This window comes from Phycodurus eques, chromosome 7, assembly GCF_024500275.1.
Source record: "Phycodurus eques isolate BA_2022a chromosome 7, UOR_Pequ_1.1, whole genome shotgun sequence".
NCBI classification, from domain to species: Eukaryota; Metazoa; Chordata; class Actinopteri; order Syngnathiformes; family Syngnathidae; genus Phycodurus; species Phycodurus eques.
In genome coordinates this window covers 19,628,675-19,635,240 of record NC_084531.1, presented here as the reverse complement: position 1 = coordinate 19,635,240, position 6,566 = coordinate 19,628,675, and positions in this window count along the sequence as shown.

Sequence of the window (6,566 nt, the reverse complement as noted above, 5' to 3'; positions counted from 1 at the left end):
GGATAATCTTTCACAGACATCTGACAATTGGGCCTTTTCTCAATTTGATCGGAACAGAAGAAAGATTCTCAAATTCAATCTGATCGTCGGTACGTGTGTACCCTGCTTTAGGCTGAAATTCTGAATGCAGTTTTGCGGAATGCATCATACACATAAACAATATGTTTATGCAACTATGTTTTTCATGGACTCACACGAATTTGCATCAGTTTTAGTGCTTGGCAATGTAGCTAAGCACCTATGCGTCTTTTAATGGGGTTTTGTTTTTTATTGGCAATTGTCAGATTGTAAGCCTGAACTGGAGATGCAAGTTAGTCGAGAGGGTTCTAATGTAGAGACTTTGCATGTGAAGCAAACATTTGCATCTGGAGGAATTGACACAACATCCTGTGATCAGCTGATTACCATAGTGATGAGAAGCTTCAAAGGGAAACATGTTCTTCTTCTGGGGTTGAGCTCTGAGTTATAGGTTATGAGCTGCAGTCTTGGCTGTCTCTGCGGGCCTGTTCTGCTCAGCAGAAGGAATATGGGACACTCCGCTGTTGATTATAATTAAGTGAGGAGGGGGGAAAGAAAGCTTACTTCTTTCTAGCTGGAAAAAGGTGAGGTAGTGTTTTTTTTTTTACAAAGCTCATTATCTTCTCTGGAGGTGTTTGGGTTGTTTAAAAACAGACAAGGGAAAGAGGGCAGTCAATAAAAAAAAAGAGAAATGGCCAAGGGACATCCATAAAAGATTAGAGATTTGTGATGATATGAGCATTATGCTATGGGGCACCATCTTTTAATTAGTTCCCAGGAACTTGCCCCTCCATAGCCATGAAACAACTTCCATATTGTGTTCTTTACAAGGAATGAATCAGGGATGAGCATGGTCATCAGAAATTTTCTGACACCCCACTTCTCGAGGCACTTGAAGGGGGTGAAGTGATGTGGGAAGTGGTGTGGGGACACTTATTGCAACACACACTCCCCTTAAGTTAATATTTGTCACCATGCATGCTGAGTGGAGAATATGGGGGGCGGGGTCTCGTTAATACTGTAGAAGCGAAAGGAGATTTGAATGCTGACACAGACTTTTTTTGTGGCGTGGGGCACGATGCCAGGCACACCTCTCTGTCTCCCTTTTGGACACTGCTGCTCAGCACTGCAGCGCTGAAGCGACAGGGCAGATATCTCCCTTTAATGTGTGTAGAAGGGAAAAGGATGCAAGACGTGAGAGCGGAGCTGGAAATGAATACAAAGTCACGACGTGTCAATGTAGCGGCGACACGCGGCCCTGATATCGAGATAACAAGCACACAGGAGTGGATGATGTAGCCACATGGACAATCCCTGCAAATGTACTGCATCCATTTTGGTGAGACACTGCTGAATTGAGGTGGCATGCTGCCAGTGATCAACTCTTATCTGTGTGTGTGTGTGTGTGTGTGTGTGTGTGTGTGTGTGTGTGTGTGTGTGTGTGTGTGTGAGAGAGAGAAAGATAGCGCGAGACTCTTCATCTCACATCTAAAAACCAGAAGGAGGGCCTAACTTTCCCCTGCAGTCCTACTCTTGAATGTGGAGAAACTGAGATAAGGACTTTCTGTAGAATCATTTCAAGAGAACTTGAAAAAGTCCAGAGAACTGTCTGTGTTTTCATCATATTTGCACAGTTTTGCGCATAATATGCACCTGTTGGTCATTGAAGTTGTCATGGGAGAATGTTGAAACAGTAAGAGTCTAAGTCATATATACTGCATGTTTATTTTTTATGGGACAGTGGGGGAGTTGTTCACAGGGGAGTTTGAAACCATGCCCAGAACTGTTTGTGTTTTCAACACATTTGCACAGGTTTCTGCATAATCATGCACCTGTTGATCATGGTGGAATCGCAAAACAATGAAGGGGTAAAACAGCATAAGAATGATCATATATACTAAACATAACAAACAGAAGTCAGAGGGTGCCTTGACACAGGCGCAAGATCTGCACTTACAAAAAAGTACCTGCATTCTTGCATTTTCTCTAAAAACACTGGTTAAGGATTAATCATCCATGTATTAATGTCAGACAGGCTATTAATACATTTTGAAAATATCTGTATTTCAGAATTTTATATAGAAAATGATTATGAGAATATTTCCTTGTCTGTGTCAAAATTGTGTGCGTAGAAAATAAACAGTATGTAAGGGAGGCTCAAATGGACTGCTATTATTATTATTTTTTTGTTGTTGTTGTTGGTGGTGGTGGTGCTGTCACTGATGGTGTAGTGGTGCACTCGTCTGACTTTGGTGCAGGCAGCGTGGGATCAGTTCCCACTCAGTGACGGTGTGAAGGTGAGTGCGAATGGTTGTCGGTGTCTATATGTGCTCTGCGACTCACTGGCGACCAGTTCAGGGTGTAGTCCGCCTTTCACCTGAAGTCAGCTGGGATAGGCTCCAGCGCCACGCGACCCTAACCAGGATAAGCGGTGTTGACAATGGATGGGTGGATGGATGGATGGATGGTTGTTGGTGCTACCCCAAACTTTAACACCCAGGTCAACGAGCCAATGCAAGCATGCACCACTGCTTGCCTGCCATTGTCTTGTGTGAGGTGTAAAACTTAAAATAAGTAAACTACAGTAGGCATACAGAAAAAAAAATAAATAATAATAACAATATATAATAATAACAATAATCTGGAGAAAAAAGAATCTCGAGTTTGGGTGCACCGTGGGCACAGCTCTGAGGTTGGGGGTTCAAATCCAGGCTCCAGCCTTCCTGTGTGGAGTTTGCATGTTCTCCCTGTACTTGTGTGGACTTTCCCCAAAAAACATGCATGTTAGGTTTATTGAAGAGTATAAATTATCCTAGGCGTATATGTGAGTTTGAATGGTTGTTTGTCTATACTGTACTTTATTGTATGTGCCCTACAATTGATTGTCTGGCAACCAGTTCAGAGTGTATCCCGCCTCTCACCCAATGTCAACGACGATAGATTCCAGCTCACCTGCAACTCTAGTGAGGATAAGTGGCATAGGAAAAGAAATGATGGGTATCGAACATGCATGCTTTTTGGAATACTGGAGGAACAGAGTACTAGGAGAAAACACACGCAAGCATGGGGAGAATATGCCAACTCAACACAGAACGATCCTAGTCTAAAATAAGATGATCATACTATCCATCCATCCATCCATTTTCTGAGCCGCTTCTCCTCGCTAGGGTCGCGGGCGTGCTGGAGCCTATCCCAGCTATCATCGGGCAGGAGGCGGGGTACACACTGAACTGGTTGCCAGCCAATCGCAGGGCACATATAAACAAACAACTATTTACACTCACATTCACACCTACCAGCAATTTAGAGTTGTCAATTAACTTACCATGCATGTTTTTGGGATGTGGGAGGAAACCGGAGTGCCCGGAGAAAACCCACACAGGCACAGGGAGAACATGCAAACTCCACACAGGGGGGGCCGGGGATTGAACCCCGGTCCTCAGAACTGTGAGGCAGACGCTCTAACCAGTCGGTCACCGTGCCGCCTGATCATAGTATGTTAAACAAAATTTTACTGTCTACACATTGCTGAAAATTTAGTTTTGGAAAACTTCCGATTATTCAGATTTTTTTTAAAGCAAAAATGGTCTATTCCCGCCACTGAATATCTCATACATAGAGGCCTAAACACCAATACCTACCAGTGCATGTAAACATGGCCTGTGATACAAGTGAAGTGTAGACATGCCTGCCATTTATACACCCTGCTCCAATGATTTATCTAAATGTTGCCACTTGAATGCCACAGTGGGTGTCCCTCCCAACATTATTGCAAGTTGCATTTCTAAAGGTACAGGCTTTTAACGGCACGAGAATAGCAAGCTGTTCTGTGAAATGGCACCGCCGAAGAGGGATTGCTTTGTTAAAAGTGAATGTGAATCCAACGAATATTTACGTACATTTAATAGTTCTGAATTACCCCGCATGTCACATGAATTAATGGACAGGAAGGAAGGACAGCGACGTCAGGGTTACTGTAGGTGGGACTGAGCGCCGACAGCAATGATGGGTGTCGTTCAAGGAGAAGGACGTGTCTGGCCACCAGTCAATCATTTCACAGGCTCACCAAACACTCCAGGCCAGAGGTCAGAAGTGGAATTGCTCAGTGTGTGTGCGTGTGTGTGTAATTTATTTACATTAGCTGTATGTGAAGTCATGGGATTATACACAGATCTGACATGGGCCCATTTCCAGGATTTCCTCCTTTGATGTCGAATAAAAGACCACCGCCTCACCCTTCAGCAATGGCCCCTTTTTTTAAAAAAATATCATGTTTCTGTTTCACTATTAATTAAAACAATGAGGCCAAATTTAAATCAGATGCATCCATGAGTTAAGTCATAAAAACAGAAATAAATGCGCTTGTGTTTTAATGATGCAAAAAAGCATGCCACTGTTCCAAAATTAGCTCCATTGGGTTCATTTGAATGCTATCAATTAATACGATGTCGTTCTGCTTGACCACTGCTTGTTTCCACAGATTAAAAACAATATGCTTAGCTTGTCAATATTGTAAGGTTCAATATTCTTTTTCAAAAGAGTATGAAATATACAGTACATGTGCAGTAAATAAATATATAATGTACGTTGATAGATCAATCTATGTCCATACGTATGTGTGTGTGGTGTGAATGTGTGTGTGAATGGTTGTTTATCTATATGTGCCCTGCGATTGAGTGGAAACCTGTTTACGGATGTACCCCACTTCTTGATCAAAGTCAGCTAGAATACACTCCTGTCACCCTAATGGGGATAAGCGGAATAGAAAATGAATGGATGAATTGTGATTATATTCTTGAATTATTATTATCATTACCAGTAATAGTATAGTATACCTCCAAATGCAACTTACAATTTAGGGTTATTTATTATTACATCATTAAAAAAAAATCCATATTCCTCTGTGCATAGCAACCGTTTGGCACATAAAAGATATTATTATTATTGTCATGAACATGCATGCGTGCACACAAAATTTGTTCTCTGCATTTTACCCTTCACAGTGAACACATAGACGTTAGTGGAACACACTGGAGCGACACGCTGTCAGCAACATCATTGGATCACTGCTGCCATCTACTGTTCTACTGCAGTGTTGTTGATGCTGTAGTTTTGTATGTAAAATATATAACGCTGCATGAAAAAACATTTACTTAGAAGCACTCTGTAGTTCCATTTCAGAAATGAAAGTCCCATTAAAACATAACACAACTGTGAGGATAATGCATCACAGAGTTGTATTCGCTTATGATAATGCAGAGAACAACAACATAATCAAAGCACTTTCCCCCCCAATTTATTTAACCTTTCTCTCTCCATGTAAGGCAATTGAGAACAGATTCTCATTTGCAATGTCGACCTGTCTGCGGACAGCAGAGTCAAACAAAGCAAATACAAATACAAATACAGATACGTATACACTTAATCACTAGGATATACTACTTTGTAGTATAGTTTGCTTGGGTGTGTTGTGTTTTTTAAATGCCTTTTCAACAGATTCCACTGCATCCTTTCAGCAGTTTCAATATGTTTAAGAGAAACTATCAACACATCAAGAGCAGCACAGTTTCACAACAAAAAAAAGTTGTCTTGATTGCAATTTTTTTTTTTTTTGCAATAATGTGTGTTAATTTGTCATGGAGGTCAAATCAGTAAGGCAACAGCTAGCAACCAACTTGGATATTTAATCAATTAGGCTTAAATTGTTAAAAAATTTAGTCAGTACAACCCTTAACGGTCTTACTTGAGCTTCATCAAGCCGATGAAATAAGTGCAGTTACCGAGGTGTGAAGGACAAAATCATTACACTTTCGAAGTTTTACAAAATATATATGTAGCGACGACACCAAAGCCCATCTAATTATGGTGGAATAAGCTAAGCCTCTCATGCCACTTGGTTGACCTCCACTGTAAGTGATGTCATAAACACCAGGAGCACTTGGTTCCAGGCACTTGAGCCTCTGACTAAATCATTCACTGTGTTTAAAAGGCCGAGAGGGGGGGGAGAAGACTTATCAGTGTGCAACAGCCAGGCTGTTAAAGTAATTGGAAATGAAAATGATAAGGGAGCAGGAATAGTGGGCATGCAAATTGTGGTGTGTAATTTAACTGAATGCTGTAATTAAGACACACAGCTGTGGGATGTTTAAATCTTGTTAACATCTTCAATTTATCTTGTTTCAAAAGTAGGCTACTAGATATTGGAGAGATGCTAGTCGACTTCTTGACAACTATCGAGTTGCCCTTGAGAAAGGAACAGAGCCCCCCGCTATCCTCGCTAAGCGGTGCAGCGCTGTTTGGACGTCCCCATCATTGTGACATCTCCCCTTGCATGCCTGCATGTGTGTGATCTGGTTCTGTGTGGTGTGCAACACACACACACACACACACACACACTTGATCCATGAATCACCCAGTACATTTCCAAGGATGCCAACTTCTATGTCTTTCTGTGACTCTTCCAGTCTCTCTGTAGTTGCTGGTGGTTGTTGCTGATGTCCTGCTGATGAAACTCTGTGACACTATAAGCTTGGTGGCCATCTATGCTG